Source organism: Pongo abelii, chromosome 19 (genome assembly GCF_028885655.2).
Source record: "Pongo abelii isolate AG06213 chromosome 19, NHGRI_mPonAbe1-v2.0_pri, whole genome shotgun sequence".
Lineage (NCBI taxonomy): Eukaryota > Metazoa > Chordata > Mammalia > Primates > Hominidae > Pongo > Pongo abelii.
This window is the reverse complement of record NC_072004.2, coordinates 73,202,293-73,219,561: the sequence shown is the minus strand read 5'-3', so window position 1 is coordinate 73,219,561 and position 17,269 is coordinate 73,202,293. Positions and strand designations below refer to the sequence as shown.

At 45.5% G+C, this 17,269-nt stretch overlaps 1 non-coding gene across 1 annotated transcript; it reads left to right on the top strand.

Moving 5' to 3' along the window:
* Positions 1 to 5,008: 5,008 nt before the first annotated feature.
* Positions 5,009 to 5,136, top strand: LOC112129802 (small nucleolar RNA SNORA40). Its single transcript, XR_002912155.1, has one exon. It is a non-coding gene; the product is annotated as a small nucleolar RNA SNORA40 (small nucleolar RNA).
* The last annotated feature ends 12,133 nt before the right edge of the window (positions 5,137 to 17,269 follow it).

Here is a 17,269-nt window from a genome sequence, read left to right as displayed (position 1 = left end):
TAATCCCAGCACTTTGAGAGGCTGAGGCAGGCAGATCACTTGAGGTCAGGAGTTCACGACCAGCCTGGCCAACATGGTGAAACCCCATTTCTACTAAAAATACAAAAATTAGCTGAGCGTGGTGGCACACACCTGTAGTCCCAGCTACTCAGGAGGCTGAGGCAGGAGAATCACTTGAACCCAGGAGGCAGAGGTTGCTGAGCCAAGATTGCGCCGAGATTGTGCCACTGCCCTCCAGCCTAGGCAAAACAGCAAGACTCAATCTCAAAAAAACAAAACCACCGAAAACTAATGTATTGTATTCTTGAAAATTGCAAAGAGCGTAGTTGTTTTTTTTTTTTGAGACGGAGTTTCGCTCTTGTTGCCCAGGCTGGAGTGCAGTGGTATGATCTCAGCTCACGGCAGCCTCCTTCTCCTGGGTTCAAACGATTCTCCTGCCTCAGCCTCCCGAGTAGCTGGGATCACAGTCACCCACCACCACGCCCAGCTAATTTTTGTATTTTTAGTAAAGACAGGGTTTCACCATGTTCACCAGGCTGGTCTTGAACTCCTGACGTCAGGTGATCCACCCGCCTCAGCCTCCCAAAGTGCTGGGATTACAGGTGTGAGCCCACCACTCCTGCCCTAAGAGAGTAGATTTTAAGTGTTCTCACCACAATAAATGATAGGTATGTGAGGTAATGCATATGTTAATTAGCTAGATTGAGCCATCCCACAATATATACGTATTTCAGAACATCATGTTGTACATGATAAATATATACAATTTTTTTTTTTTGAGACAGAGTCTCACTCTGTTGCCCAGGCTGGAGTGCAGTGGCATGATCTCGGCTCGCTGCAGCCTCTGCATCGCAGGTTCAAGTGATTCTCCTGCCTCAGCCTATTGAGTAGCTGGGATTACAGGCGTCCACCACCACGCCCAGCTAGTTTTTGTATTTTTAGTAGAGATGGGGTTTTGGCATGTTGGCCAGGCTGGTCTTGATTGACCTCAGGTGATCTGCCCACCTCGGCCTCCCAAAGTGCTGGGATTACAGGCGTGAGCCATCGTGCCTGGCCTACAATTTTATATGTATCAGTTAAAATTAATCAATTATTTAAGAGGCCAAGTGTTTCAGAAAAGAAGGGAGGAATCAACATTTTCTTCTGTGAAAATGCAAGTTCTCCCTTTCATAATACATAATGTGTGTTGTTGTTGACTTCTGCATATGATACATAATCACAGAATTCATTTGTTTATACGACAGATGTTTATTGAGAGTGTAGTGTGTGCCAAGAATTGTACCCAGCACTGGGGCCACACTGGTGAGTAATCTGGCCGTGGTCCCTGTTACGGCATTTACAGCTGTGGAGAAGGAAGATAAGAAAGAAACAATCCAATACATGTAAAAGTATAAATTCTGTTGAATCTGAGAGGAAGAGAGCAGGTAAACTAATAGAGAATAATGGGAGGAAGAGGGTAGGAGAGGGTAGTGGTGGTGTCAAAGGAGGCTGGGGGAGGATTTAGTTTTCTCATAATTTCCAGCATCCAGGCCATCTGAAATAAAGCAAACATAGTTTAATAGACAACACAGTTTTTTTTTTTTGAGATGGAGTCTCGCTCTTTCACCCAGGCTGGAGTGAAGCGGCACGATCTTGGCTCACTGCAACCTCCGCCTCCTGGGTTCAAGCGATTCTCCTGGCTCAGCCTCCCAAGTAGCTGGGACTACAGGTACGCACCACCACACCCAGCTAATTTTTTGTATTTTTAGTAGAGACGGGGTTTCACCGTGTTAGCCAGGATGGTCTCAGTCTCCTGACCTCATGATCCACCTGCCTCGGCCTCCCAAAGTGCTGGGATTACAGGCGTGAGCCACTGCACCCAGCCAGCGACACAAGTTTTTAGACAAGTGTGAGACAAAGTAGCAAACATAAGCTATGTTTGCCCATTTCTGCTTGCCAGCATAATTTTCCAAAGCTTCTGACTCTGTGAAGACCTGCAGCTCTCCAGAAAGATGCTTTGAAGACAACAAAACAGAACACACAGCCCCCATGTCTCTTGTCCTCTTGCCTGAGTCACTGCATTCCTTAAAAGATGAATGACCCCCAGCCTGGGCAACATGGTGAAACCTCGTCTCTACAAAAAAATACAACAATTAGCCGGGTGTGTTGGTGTGCACCTGTAGTCTCAGCTATTCGGAAGGCTGAGGTGGGAGGATTACCTGAACCTGGGGAGGTTGAGGCTGCAATGAGCCATGATTGTGCTACTGCATGCCAGCCTGGGTGATGGAGTGAGGCTCTGTCTCAAAAAATAAAACAAAACAAAAAAGAATGGCTTTAATCTCTGGCTTTTCCTACACATAAGATGACATCTGATGGGGTTAGTGATGATACCTCTGTGATCTAGGACCAGATGTACTCTGACACACAAACCTTGCTGTGATTCTGCTTTCATGTAATTCTTAGCAAGTCTGATGGGATTTTGCACATACAGAACCTCCACCCCTATATATAAGCAGGGGTCTGAAACACTGGGCCAGAGCCTGCTCCTAGGCTAGAGGCCTCAATCTATAGTCCTCAGCAAGACTTCTGAATAAAGTTAACTTTAATTCTTTAAAAGCTTGATATTTTTCTTTACTTGACAGAAGTCTGCTGGTTTCCCTTCCAACCACATGGCCATGCCTAAGCCCCCCTCTTTTTTTTTTTTGAGACAGGGTCTCACTGTGTCACCCAGGCTGGAGTACAGTGTACAGTGGTGTGATCATGTCTCACTGCATCCTTGATCTCCTGGACTCAAGCAATTCTTCCGCCTCAGCTGCCTGAGTAGTTGGGACTACAAGCATATGCCACCACATTTGCCTAATTTTTAAAATTTTTGTAGAGACAGGGGTCTCACTATGTTGCCCAAGCTGGTCTAGAACTGTGTTCAAGTAATCCTCCTGCTTCAGTCTCCCAAAGTGCTGAGATTATGGCCGGGTGTAGTGGTTCATGCCTGTAATCCCAGCACTTTGGGAGGCTGAGGCAGGAGGATCGCTTGAGGTCAGGAGTTCAAGACCAGCCTGGCCAACATAGTGAAACCCCATTTCTACTAAAAATACAAAAAGTAGCCAGGCATTGTGGTGCGCACCTGTAGTCCCAGCTACTCGGGAGGATGAGGCAGGAGAATCGTTTGAACCCAGGAGGTGGAGGTTGCAGTGAGCCAAGATCATGTCACTGCACTCCATCCTGGGTCACAGAGTGAGACTCCATCTCAAACAAACAAGCAAACATACCCAAAGTGCTGAGATTACAGGCATGAGCCACTGCACCCGGACTTCAGCCTTTTCTCTCTCTTTTTTTTTTTTTTTTTTTTTTGAGATGGAGTCTTGCTCTGTTGCCCAGGCTGGAGTGCAGTGGCGCAATCTCAGCTCACCACAACCTCCACCTCCTGGGTTCAAGCGATTCTCCTGCCTCAGCCTCCCAAGTAGCTGGGACTACAGGTGTGTACTACCACGCCCGGCTAATTTTTGTATTTTTAGTAGAGATGGGGTTTCACTATGTTGGCCAGGCTGGACTCGAACTCCTGACCTCGTGATCCACCTGCCTTGGCCTCCCGAAGTGCTGGGATTACAGGTGTGAGTCACCGTGCCCATCCTAGCCTTTTCTTTATAGAAATTCCAGAACTGGGAATTGTCTGCCAGCCACAGAAGATGACCATTGTCTTGGGGTTACTGGATTCATCAATGAACCATACATATATTGGGCACCTTTTATGTGGCAGCTACAAAGAAGCAAAGAATAAGACTGACATGAAACTTGCTTGTGTCACTTTACACTCTAAGAGCCTCTTCCATCACTGCTAAACCATTTCTTCTGACCCCACGAGGCCAACTTTTCTTCCCCTTAGCCGAAAGTAAACCCTTTGTTAGACCTCAGCAGAAGAGGGTGACCAAGGCATAACAGCCTGAAAGAGACCTCATGAAGACAGACAAGATGATATGATTGATAAAAACCTCTGTCAAGGCCAGGCGCAGTGGCTCACGCCTGTAATCCCAGCACTTTGGGAGGCTGAGGTGGACAGATCACCTGAGGTCAGGAGTTCAAGACTAGCCTGGCCAACATGGCGAAACCCCGTCTCTACTAAAAATACAAAATTTAGCCAGTGTGGTGGTGGGCGTCTGTAATCTCAGCTACTTGGGAGGCTGAGGCTGAAGAATCACTTGAACCCAGGAGGCGGAGGTTGCGGTGAGCCAAGATCACGCCACTGCACTCCTACTCTTGGGCAACAAAAGTGAAGCTCCATCTCGAAACAAAAAAAACAAAACAAAACAAAACAAAAAACGTCTGTCAGTTGCAAGTCTAAATAGTGAAAAGCCGACTTCAAACCATCGTGTAATTTTTACTGTATTATTGTCTGGCATCATTTAATTATTGGTTGGCATTAAACCAACACTTATATAGTTATAGTTCTCCCAGGCATTGTTCTGAGCACATTATAAAAATTAACTCAGTTAATCGTCATAACAACCCCCATGAAATAGGTCTTTTTTTTTTTTTTTTTTTTTTTTTTTTTTGATATGGAGTCTCGCTCTGTCACCCAGGCTGGAGTGCAGTGGCGCGATCTCGGCTCACTGCAAGCTCCGCCTCCTGGGTTCACGTCATTCTCCTGCCTCAGCCTCCCGAGTAGTTGGGACTACAGGTGCCCGCCACTACGCCCAGCTAAGTTTTTGTTTTTTAGTAGAGACAGGGTTTCACCGTGTTAGCCAGGATGGTCTCGATCTCCCGACCTCGTGATCCACCCGCCTCGGCCTCCCAAAGTGCTGGGATTACAGGCTTGAGCCACTGCGCCTGGCCGAAATCGGTCTTAATGTCATCCCCATTTCACAGCTGAGGATACTGAGACACTAAGAGAAGGAGTTTGCCTAAAGTCACTTAGTAAATGGAAGGGCACATCTTTGAACTAGCAATCTGGCTCCCAAGTCCACTTACCTAACCCCGTGCAGTGTGGCCTCTCAGTAGTACGTCTACTAATGTACTTAAAAAGAGCACACACTGCACTTATGTAGGTTTTTGTTTAACTTGTGGACAAAGACTTATGGATAGGTGCAAAAAATAAATCCTCTTTTGCAACCCAGAACTCATTGTTCAGCATGAGTTTTGATACATATAAGAAGGGATATTTTGATACCTGAGACAGTTAACTGATGGGCGTACTGATAGCCATAAAGGTTGGTTCCAGGCCAGGCACAGTGGCTCATGCCTGCAATCCCCACACTGAGGTGGGAATATTGCTTTAAGCCAGGAGTTCAAGATCAGCCTGGGCAGGAAAGTAACACCTCATCTCCACAAAAATTTAAAAATTAGCTGGGTATCAGGGCATGTGCCTGTAGTTGCAGCTACTCAGGAAGGGGAGGCTAAGGAAAGAGGATTGAGCCCAGGAGTTGGAGGCTGCACTGACCTTTGATGGCACCACTGTACTCCAGCCTAGGTAACAAAGACAGACTGTGTCTCTTAATTAAAAAAAAAAAAAAAAAAGGTTCCTGGCTAACGGTGAAACCCCGTCTCTACTAAAAATACAAAAAATTAGCCGGGCGTGGTGGCGGGAGCCTGTAGTCCCAGCTACTCGGGAGGCTGAGGCAGGAGAATGGCGTGAACCCGGGAGGCGGAGCTTGCCATGAGCCGAGATTGTGCCACTGCACTCCACCAGCCTGGGCAACAGAGGGAGACTGTCTCTCAAAAAAAAAAAAAAAAAGTTGATTCTAGGACTGTAGAATAGATATTTAAACAGCATGGGATACGAGGGAAATCCTCAGCTGTATTAATTTTATATTCCAATTTCATGTTGACTTGATACATAGGATGGCTTTTTGTTTTAAAGGCTTTTATCTTGAGAACATGATGTCTGGAGTTAAAGGTATTGGCATATTCTACACATCTGTACTATTCTTGAGTACGATCGCTTAGGAATGAATATGATTTGAACTAAATTCATGTTTAGAGAGGGTGTCAAATTGAGAATCAGGCAGATCCACCTACACTAAAAATGACCTTAAAGTAAATTGGTTGAAGAAATTAGATCCTGTGGCCAGGCGCGGTGGCTCACACTTGTAGTCTCAGCACTTCGGGATGCCAAGGCAGGCGGATCACGATGTCAAGAGATTGAGACCATCCTGGCCAACATGGTGAAACCCCTTCTCTACTAAAAACACAAAAATTAGCTGGGTGTGGTGGGGCACGCCTGTAATCCCAGCTACTCGGGAAGCTGGGGCAGGAGAATCATTTGAACCTGGGAGGCGGAGGTTGCTGTGAGCCAAGATTATGCCACTGCACTCCAGTCTGGCAATAGAGCTAGACTCCGTCTCAAAAAAAAAAAAAGAAATTAGATCCCAAAGATTCTTGGTGAATTTTGAAGTCTTCTTCAGTATATCCATATTAAAAGGAGACAACAGAAGCAAAAAAAAAAAAGAATCATGGGCTGACAGGACAACTGGATTAAAATAAGCATCAGTTTCATTAAAAAGGGCTATCTTGAAGATAAATCTTTTGACTCCAGCTCTTTAGAGGATCTAAAGTGACCTTGATGGACAGTGGAAGAAATCACAACACAAATGGAATTCCTTGAATAAAAATTGATTGACTTAAAAAAAAAAGAGCACACAAATGGTACATGGCTGATAGCTGTTCTATCTTATAAACTAGATCTCTCAGGGTTAAATAAGCAATTTTAGGACTTGGGGCGTTTAAGGATATTGAGGCTGTCTTGTGCTTTTGGTAAGGAAAAATAACCAAATAAGCAAGTTATAAATAGAAGTAAAAACCTTCCATTGTAATGTTGCCATGTAGCCTCTAATTTTACCTCTGTTAGGGCAGGTAGGCGTATTAAAATGCTGGAACTGAAAAGCTAGAGGTTTATTCCTTATGGGGTCTGAAAGCTATGCCCCTAATCCCCTACATATAATTCTAAGCCTGTTTGTCTCCCGATTTTTGTTACTCAGGGCTCGATCTCGATAGAGACAGTGTTACATGAGTTTCACTAACACTGCTAGAAAGTGTGTTTTTCCTGATTTTGGAACCTCGGTGGGGGTGAATTGGGGATTTCCACTTGGCTTGGAAAAGGCTGAAAATCTCCTTGGTGAAAAAGTTTAGCTGCATAATTTTTCTTTGCTTTATCATTGCTACCTGTCACCAGCAAAATTAACCCATCCTGAAGTTTTGCATGAAAACAATTTTTTAAAAAATTAATCAATTAAGAACATTAAACAGTTTTTTGACATGAGGTCTTGCTCTGTCACCCAGGCTGGAGTGCAGTGGCACAACATAGCTCACTGTATCCTCGAACTCCTGGGCTCCATCTATCCTCCTGCCTCAGCCTTCGGAGTAGCTGAAACTATAGGCTCACATCACTATGTCCAGCTAATTTAAAAAGTTTTTTTTTTGTGGAGATGAGGCCTCTTTCTGTTGCCCAGGCTGGTCTCGAACTCCTGGCCTCAAGCAATCCTCCCACCTCAGCCTCCCAAAGTGCTGGGATTACAGGCATGAGCCCCATTTATTTTTTTTAGAGACGGGGTCTACTATGTTGCCCAGGCTGGCCTCAAACTCCTGGGCTCAAGCGATCCTCTCACCTCAGCCTCTCGAGTAGCCAGGACTGTAACTGGGCACCACCCCACCTGGCTCTTTATTTACTTATTTAGAGATATTAAAACAATTTTGAATATCTTTGGCTCATGTAATTTTCTTCCTGCCCCAGACCAGAATCCTTTAGCAGTCTGTCTCAAAACTCAGGCAACATCCTTTGCAATTTAACAGCAGAGGGTGCTGTGAGCCTGTGGCTGCCAAGGCCTCCGCCAGAAGAAAAAGATGAAAGAGCCCCTCATTCAGCCAGCCTGAAAGGAGGCTTCTGGTTGTCCTGTGCCCTTGTGGCTTCTGATGACTTGCCCATGGGATGTGGAGTATGGCGTTTCCCAAAACACAAGCAGGAAATCAAGGGACAAGCTATAGCTTTCTGGAAATTATCAACTCTATTTTTGACGAGTCTCAGTTTTTCTCCAATTAAATTGATGCTTGATATTTTGTGCATTTAACTCCATCATTCTAGCCAAACCGGAGATTTCTCTTTTTTTTTTTTTTTTTTTTTTTTCTGAGACAGAGTCTTGCCCTGTCACCTAGCCTGGAGTACAGTGGTGCGATCTCAGTTCACTACAACCTCTGCCTCCTGGGTTCAAGCGATTCTCAGCCTCCTGAGTAGATGGGATTACAGGCGTCCACCACCTGGCTGGCTAATTTTTGTATTTTTAGTAGAGACGGGGTTTCACCATGTTGGCCAGGCTGGTCTTGAGCTCCTGACCTCAAGTGATCCAACCGCCTCGGCCTCCCAAAGTGCTGGGATTATAGGCATGAGCCACCGCGCCCAGCCAGAAGACAAGACTTAATGCCTGCAGCTCACTGAGGACTTCAACATTCATCATCACATAAAGCAGCTGTTATGTTGCAATGTCTTTATCTGCAGTCCTCGGTCAGTTTCACTCTTTCCTATATCCTATATGTTCCTCTTTCTTGAATTGTTCTCTTATTTTGCTGGAGTTCATCCAACAAATCGAATCAAATCAAATATTGTTTGTTTGCTGTTTGTCTACCAGTATCTCTGTTTTGTTTGTGTTGAGAATCTTATCAATGTTTATAGCCCAGGCAACTGCTGATGCCAACAGAAGCCAGTCTTTGCAGTCCAGCTTTGCTCGTATGTTGCCCTCATTGGGCCTCAGTGATCCACCCACCTCAGCCTCCCAAAGTGTTGGGATTACAGGCATGAGCCACTGCGCCTGGCCAGCAATCTATGATTTTGAAATGAATTTCAGAATTAATGAAGCAGGAGCAGTGCACTTCCTACACCAACAAAGGCAAGCTGCCTGCAGTCAGGTAAGGCAAGGTTGGCAGGAGCAGTGGGACAGACAGATACTCTGATTTTATGTATAATCTTTTTTTTTTTTTTTTGAGACGGGGTGCAGTGGTGCAATCTTGGCTCACTGCAACCTCTGCCTTCAGGGTTCAAGTGATTCTTCTGCCTCAGCCTCCCAAGTAGCTGGGGTTATAGGCACCTACCATCACGCCTGGCTAATTTTTGTATTTTTAGTAGAGATGGAGTTTCACCATATTGGCCAGGCTGGTCTCAAACTCCTGACCTCAGGTGATCTACCCACCTTGGCCTCCCAAAGTGCTGGGATTACAGCCATGAGCCACTATGCCCGACCTGTATGATCATTTTGAATATAAAGAGTTGATCGTTGCTAACCACAATCATTTCTCCATGATGTGCTTCATTGTTTCTTTTTCCTTTGACTATCTTTTACAGGATAGTTTTATAGGATATTTTCAGGCAATATATTCAAGTTATTTACAAATTGCTGTGGCATGAGCATTGACCAATTTCAACAAATATATATCAAGTGCCTACCATGTGCCAGCAGATACATTAGTGAACAAAACAGCAATTCTTTTCCTAGTAGAGCTTATGTTCTGGTGATGCAGACACTCAGAATAAACAGTAAACATACAATATAAACAGTGATACATTATGTTTTGTTTTTTTTTTTGAGACGGAGGCTCCCTCTGTCACCCAAGCTGGATTACAGTGGTGCGATCTTGGCTCACTGCAACCCCTGCCTCCCAGGTTTAAGTGATTCTTATGCCTCAGCCACCTGAGTAGCTGGGATTACAGGCATGCATCACCACACCCAGCTAATTTCCATATTTTTAGTAGAGGGCGGAGGTTTCACCATGTTGGCCACACTGGTCTGGAACTCCTGACCTCAGGTAATCCACCCACCTCGGCTTCCCAAAGTGCTGGGATTACAGGTGTAAGCCACCTTGCCACGCCATGATACATTATGTTAAAAAGTGATAAGCACTAAGGGGGACATAAAAGGAAAGGTAGAAGGGAAGGGAAGGAGAATTGGGAATCCAGGAGGTAGGAGTGTGGAGAGGAGGGTAGTAGGGTGGGTTGAAATTTTAAATAGGGTGGTCCTGGAAGATCTCATTAAGAAGCAGAAATAGGCTGGGGTCAGTGGCTAATGCCTGTAATCCTAGCACTTTGGGAGGCTGAGGCTGATCGCTTGAGCCCAGGAGTTTGAGACCAGCCTGGGCAACATGGCAAAACCTCATCTCTAAAAAAAAACCTCATCTCTAAAAAAAGATACAAAAAAAAAATACAAAAAAAAATTAGCTGGGTATGGTGGTGTGCACCTATAGTCCCAGGTACTCTGGAGGCTGAGATGGGAGGATCACTTAAGCCTAGCCTGCTGTGAACTGATTGCACCACTGCACTCCAGTGAAACTCAAAAAAAAAAAAAAAATGCCAGGTGCAGTGGCTCATGCCTGTAATCTCAGCACTTTTGGGAGGCCAAGGCTGGCGGATCACCTGAGGTCAGGAGTTCAAGACCAGCCTGGCCAACATGGTGAAACCCCGTCTCTATTAAAAATACAAAAAAATTAGCTGGACATGGTGGCGGGCACCTGTAATCCCAGTTACTCAGGAGGCTGAGGCAGGAGAATCGCTTGAAGCTGGGAGGTGGAGGTTGCAGTGAACCAAGATTGTGCCATTACACTACAGCTTGGGTAACAAGAGCGAAACTCCGTTGAAAGAAAGAGAAAGAAAGAGAGAAAGAAGAAAGAGAAGGAAGGAAGGAAGGAAGGAAAGAAGGGAGGGAGGGAGGGGAGGGGAGGGGAGGGAACTGAGAAATAAGCAGAGACTTGCCAGAGATGAGGGCATCAGGCAAGCAGATATCTGGGGGTAGAACACTGGAGGGGTGGGCAGTGCCAAGGCCCTATGCCTGGAGTGTGTTTGGCTTGCGCCAGGGACCGCAGGGGCTGGAGGGGCTGAGTGGGGGCTGCAGGGAAGAGTGGGAGAGATGAAGTTAGAGAGAAAGGGGTCTTGTGGGCCCCTGTAAGGTGACAACTCTTACTCTGAGTGAGATCCCACCCCATGAAAGGTTTTAAGCACAGGGCCAGTGTCTGACGTTCTATTTTTTTTTTTTTTTTTTTTTTTTTGAGACGGAGTTTCGTTCTTGTTGCCCAGGCTGGAGTGCAATGGTGCAATCTCGGCTCGCCACAACTTCCACCTCCTGGGTTCAAGCGATTCTCGTGCCTCAGCCTCCTGAGTAGCTGGGATTACAGGCATGCACCACCATGCCCAGCTAATTTTGTATTTTTAGTGGAGATGGGGTTTCTCCATGTTACTTAGGCTGGTCTCGAACTTCCGACCTCAGGTGATCCACCTGCCTTGGCCTCCCAAAGTGCTGGGACTACAGGCGTGAGCCACCGCACCAGGCCCTCATTTTCAAGTAATCAGCACAGTTGCTGTGTTGAGAGACTGTAGGGGGAGGCACAGGAGGGAGTAGAGGAGGAGGCATCTGTTTGGAGGCCAACACTGTAATCCTGGTGAGACGAGATGGAGACTCAGATCTGGGGGAGGAGTGGGTTTTGGACATACTTGATGATTGGATGGAGGAGCGAGGAAAAGAGAGGAGTGAAGGATGCTCTGCTGGGGCTGGAACAAGGCTCTAGGGGTGCCTTGCTGGGCCCTTCATTGCTGTGGCCGTGTTGGGGGAATGGGGAGGTGCTGTAAGCAGACAGGAAGGGTCTCCAAGGATTATAGGGGTTTAGTCAACTTGAGCATCAGCCAGTTCTACAGCCTCCTGCTCTGCAGCCTGTTTTCCCTAAACCCTATGTGGAATGTGGTACCCGTGTTGGTTGGAACCAGCTCCTGACAGATCCCAACTCATAGAGGAACCAGAGTGAACTTTCCTCATGACTGTGCTAGCGTCTGCACCCCAGCAGGAGCAACGGCTTCATTACCATCACGTGTAACCTATGGGCTGGCATGATGCCTCACTGCATCTGGACAATTGGGACCCCTCCTCTACAAGCAATGATGCACCCTCTCCCATTTCTATCACCCTGGGAAACCTTTCTGTTACTTTCCCTCAGGGAGACACTGCTTTGGAGAACACGCCCAGTGTCCTCCTTACTTGTGCCGAGTAAAACTCCTACTGATCAAAACCCACGTTCTCTGACCAGGCGCGGTGGCTCATGCCTGTAATCCCAATACTTTGGGAAGCTGAAGCGGGTGGATCACCTGAGGTCAGGAGTTCAAGACAAGCCTGGGCAACATGGCAAAACCCCATCTGTACTAAAAATACAAAATTAGCCGGGTGTGGTGGCACATGCCTGTAATCCCAGCTACTCGGGAGGCTGAGGCAGGAGAATCACTTGAACCCAGGAGGTGGAGGTTGCAGTGAACCGAGATCACGCCACTGCACCCCAGCTTGGGCAACAGAGTGAGACTCTGTCTCAAACCACCCCCCCCACCCAAAACAAACAAAAAAAACTAACAAAAAACCCTGTGTTCTCATAGCAAGTCGTTTGTTACTTGCCAGGTGAACCAACCTCATTTTTTTCTTTCTGGTGACAGTGGCGGCAGCAGGGGCACTCGAGGAGCTCAGGCAGCCCATGTGTGTGTTCTGGTGCTTCGGGACTAAGTGCAGCTCTGGATGTTGTGACTATAGCTCAGCCTTTGCTTACTCATTTCTCTTAGAAGATGAGCCTAAAAGTAGGCTTGAATCTTAAACCTTTTTTGTTTTTAATTAAAAAATTGGTTTTTTGATTGTTTAGTTAGGCAACAGAGGAGTCTTCTTATTTTTATGGGACGGTTGACTAAGTTTAACCACCCAGAAAGAAATGTTTCTCATTAAGAAACATTAGGCTGGTCCAATGGTAGTGGGTCATCAGAACTTATTAACATTAGTGTCACTAAAGTTGGTATAACAACCCCCCATTGCTAAATTTCACTGGATTAAGAAAAAAAGAAACATTAGTTAAGAATAAAACAAAACACAGTTACCTGCCAGTATTTTTTTTTTTTTTTTTTGCAATTGAGTCTCGCTCTGTCACCCAGGCTGGAGTGCAGTGGCACGATCTCAGCTCACTGTAACCTCCATCTCCTGGGTTCAAGAGATTCTCCTGACTCAGCCTTTCAAGTAGCTGGGACTACAGGCGCCCGCCACCATGCCCGGCTAATTTTTTTGTATTTTTAGTAGAGACGGGGTTTCACTGTGTTAGCCAGGATGGTCTCAATCGCCTGACCTTGTGATCCACCCACCTTGGCCTCCCAAAGTGCTGGGATTACAGGCGTGAGCCACTGTGCCTGGCCAAAAATGTTTTTTTAAAAAGAAAAGAAATTAGGGAAAGCATGAACTTTGGAGCCCACAGTTTTTACCCTGCCATTTTGATTGTAAGTGTGTTTTAACTCAGGTGACAAGGTGACATTTTCTCATAAATACATTTAAATCAGCATTCTACCAACACTGATGACTTTTCATTAAAACTCTATAAATTGCAGATTAATACACAAAACCACAAAGCAGAATAGTACAACTGACTCTTTTTTTTTTTTTTTTTTTTTTTTAGACAGAGTCTTGTCCTGTGGCCCAGGCTGGAGTGCAGTAGTGCAATCAGAACTTATTGTAAACTCTAACTTCTGGGCTCAAGGGATTCTTCTGCCTCAGCCTCTCAAGTAGCTGGGATTATAGGTGCAAGCCACCACACCAGGCAATTGACTCTTAATATTTCTCACATTTTTTTTAACCTTTAGAGAAATCTCTGATGTATCTGATGAAATTTTTGTCTGCAGTTCAGTAGCTCTTTCAGTTTCATATTGATTTTTGATACTCTCTTCAAGAGGCATTGATGGATCTAGAAAAAAAGGTTTTTCATATTCTCAGTACTCCTTTTTTTTTTTTTTTTTTTTTGAGATGGAGTTTCACTCTTGTTGCCCAGGCTGGAGTGCAATGGTGCGATCTCGGCTCACTGCAACTTCCGCCTCCCAGGTTCAAGCGATTCTCCTGTCTCAGTCCCCGAGTAACTGGGATTATAGGCATATGCCACTATGCCCAGCTAATTTTTGTATTTTTAGTGGAGACGGGGTTTCATCATATTGGTCGGTCTGGTCTTGAACTCCTGATCTCAGGTGATCCACCCGCCTTGGCCTCCCAAAAGTGCTGGGATTACAGGCGTGAGCCACCACACCCGGCCTACTTCTTTTTTCAAAATGTTAGCTTCAGTTATTTGTTTCTTTTGTAATTTTGTATTTTTGTGTTTTTTTGTAGAGATGGAGTCTCCCTATATTGCCCAGGCAGGTCTTGAACTCCTGGGCTCAAGTGATCCTCCTGCCTCAGCCTCCCAAAGTGCTGGGATTACACATGTGAGCCACTGTGCCTTGGCCCTCAGTTATTTCTGGATGATGAGATTGGAGTGATTTTTAGTTTCATCTTTATACTTTTCAGTAGTTTCCAACATTTCTGAATGAAATGATCTTCTTTGTAATTCCTTTGTGTGATACTTTTCTAATGACAAAAAGCAAGATAAAGAGCCAGGTATGGTGATGTGCACCTATGTAATCCTAGCTGCTCAAGAGGTTGCAGCAGGAGGATCGCTCAAGCCCAGGAGTTCGAGAGCAGCCTAAGCATCATAGCAAGACTCTGTCTCAACAAAAAAAATTAAGTTAAGATACTCTGTCAGAGCAATAAAGACCTTAAACTTCCCAAATGTCCACTCAGTAAAACAACAACAAAGTTCCCTGAGACTCTCTCAGTTACGATTTTACTCCCGGAGCAGTCACTGTCTTGGAAGGATGACTGGCTCTCAGGAGGCTGCCTCAAATGATGCATGTGAAATTCATGTGGGCTTCCAATGTGTGCATATGTGTGTTTTGGGGTTGTGTTTCCTGCTGTTTATAACAGGAGGATAGTCTGGTCAACCAGAACAAGGAGACCAAGCCAACAGACATCACCATCAGCAAAGGGACGGTATAATGGCGGTTAGGCAAGGCAAATGAGGGCTAGTAAAGGAAATGCAATTACAGTGAGGGTGAAGATTAAATCTCTATGCAGGAATATTGCAGATAAAATAAATGAAAACAATTATATCTTTTTTTTTTCTTTTATAGAGAGAGGGTTGCGGTATGTTACCCAGGCTGGTCCTGAACTCTGGGTCTCAAGCAATTCTCCCGTCTTGCCTCCTAGTGTTGGGATTACAGGCATGAGCCACTGGGCCTGGCCTGAAAATATTTTATATTGAATAAAAAATTACAACATAGAGTTCAATTGGAAACATTATTGTGAACCCATAACCTTTAAGAGAAATATAATTTCCTGGCTCTGACCCTAAAATACAGTTCATTAACAGCATTTCTTTTTCTTTTTCTTTTTCTTTTTTTTTTTTTTTGAAATGGAGTCTTGCTCTGTTGCCAGGCTGGAGTGTAGTGGCTCAATCTTGGCTCACTGAACCTCTGCCTCCCAGTTTCAAGCGATTCTCCTCCCTCAGCCTCCTGAGTAGCTGGGATTACAGGCATCTGCCACCACGCCTGGCTAATTTTTGTATTTTTAGTAGAGATGGGGTTTCACTATAACGGCTAAGCTGGTCTCGAGCTCCTGACCTCATGATCCACCTGCCTCGGCCTCCCAAAGTACTGGGATTACAGGCGTGAGCCACCACACCCCGGCCACAGCATTTCTTTTCCTTCTTCTTTTTTTTTTTTTTTCCTTTTTGAGATGAAGTCTGTCTCTGTTGCCCAGGCTGGAGTGTAGTGGCACGATCTCAGCTCACTGCAACCTCCGCCTCCCGGGTTCAAACAATTCCCCTGGCTCAGCCTCCTGAGTAGCTGGGATTACAGGCACACACCACCACGCCCAGCTAATTTTTTGTATTTTTAGTAGATATGGGGTTTCCCCATGTTGGCCAGGCTGGTCTCGAACTCCTGACCTCAGGTGATCCTCCTGCCTCAGCCTTCCAAAGTGTTGGGATTACAGGCTAGGCCACTGCACCCAGCCCATTAACAGCATTTCTTCCACTAACCTCCCACTCTCGTGCACCCATCAAAAGGAAATGAGACTTCTTAGTGGGTGGCTGATTCTGTGTCTTGGAACAAGGAAAATTTGGAATGGGCCTAGAACACAAGGATTTTAGGCCAGCAATGGTAGAAGGATAAGGAAGCCACTGTCCAAATTGCAACAATTTGACATCAAAAAAGGAACATAGTAATTATGTTTATTTATAATTGACAATTATGATTAAAATTAGTTCAGTGTGTGAAAGACCTCAAAACAAAAAAAGTTGATATATGATTTTCTGATATATGATATATGATTTTTCTCTGCTTTTATGATACTTGAAGCATCATAAGGGGGACGGGGAGCTGGAGTGTCACAGGGGCTGAGGCAATGTAATTGGTTAAGCCACCAGTAGGATGTGCGATCACTAACAAAAAGAAAAAGTCCTACACTGAAAGCCCATGGGGTTGAAGCAGGATTTGGTTTACGCTAGAACTTCTGAGAGTCAGTGTGTATCTTGATAAACAGCAACAGAGCTTAGTCATGAGTTCCCAGTAACTGGCTGCTCAGAGAGTTTGCTCCCCACCTCCTGGAGAGAACTTTCCTGGGAAGAGGCCAATGTTTCTATCTAAGCCTGTCCCGTCCTCTGAGTTTCCAACCTTCTAATTTCAAGTTGGGAGTGCCTACGAACATGTTTTTGTTGAGTCATTTGTGGAGCTCTAGAATTGTTGAACCTATCATTTGTTTTCCAAGTTAGGGGCAGACAATAATATATTGCTCATTTATTATTCAACCAAGATATCTGGAGTCCTCCTAATGTGTTAGGCCAGGGCTAGGCACAGGGTTTAAGAGCAAGAGTGAGCAAAGCAGGCATGGAGCTGCCCTCATGGGGCCTAGTCTAGTGGGGAAGACGGACGTGATCCAAATAATCACAAAGTGACGTTTGGTAGAGAGCAAAGTAAAAGGGGTGCTTTGGCGGGCCCAGAAGAGGAACTCGATCATGACTCGTGGTGGGTGGGCAGGGAGGCTTCCTTGAGAAAGTGATACCGATGTGGAGGAGTGAATTATGTGAAGAGGCAGAAGAGTGTTCTAAGAGGAGGGGGTGTGTAAACGCCCAAGCTTGGAGGAGGGCTGGAGTGTGTTGCATTGGAGAAACCAAGAGGACATTGGCTGTGCTTTGTGGAATGATGTGAAGGTGACCAGGTGAGGTGCGGTAGACAAGGTCCAGTTGAAGTAAGCTTTCAGAGGCCATATAAATTTTTTTTTTCTTTTTTGGTAAGAGGATTATTGATATATAATTCACACACCACAAAATTCACACATTTAAAATGCACAATTTGGTAGCCGGTTGAGGTGGCTCGTGCCTGTAATCCCAGCACTTTGGGAGGCAGAGACAGGTGGATCACTTGAGGCCAGGAGTTCAAGACCAGCCTGGC